The following is a 207-nucleotide window of genomic DNA, read 5'->3' on the forward strand; positions in this document are numbered from 1 at the left end:
AGCCGGGACGAGAATAAAGCCCGCCCCAGCCCCCCATTTTCCTACAGCCAGGCGGCTTGACACACGAGCCGGGAGGCGAGGAGCGGACAGGCAGGGTGCCGAGTCTGCGAAGAAAGCCAGCAAGGGCTGGGGCTTTTCCCGCCCTCTCCTCTTGCAGGGCAGTGCGGTACCGCCCGCGGAAGTCCGCACCAGCTCCCAGCCAGGCAG

Source organism: Nestor notabilis, unplaced genomic scaffold, assembly GCF_000696875.1.
Source record: "Nestor notabilis isolate BGI_N333 unplaced genomic scaffold, ASM69687v1 scaffold13421, whole genome shotgun sequence".
NCBI lineage: Eukaryota > Metazoa > Chordata > Aves > Psittaciformes > Psittacidae > Nestor > Nestor notabilis.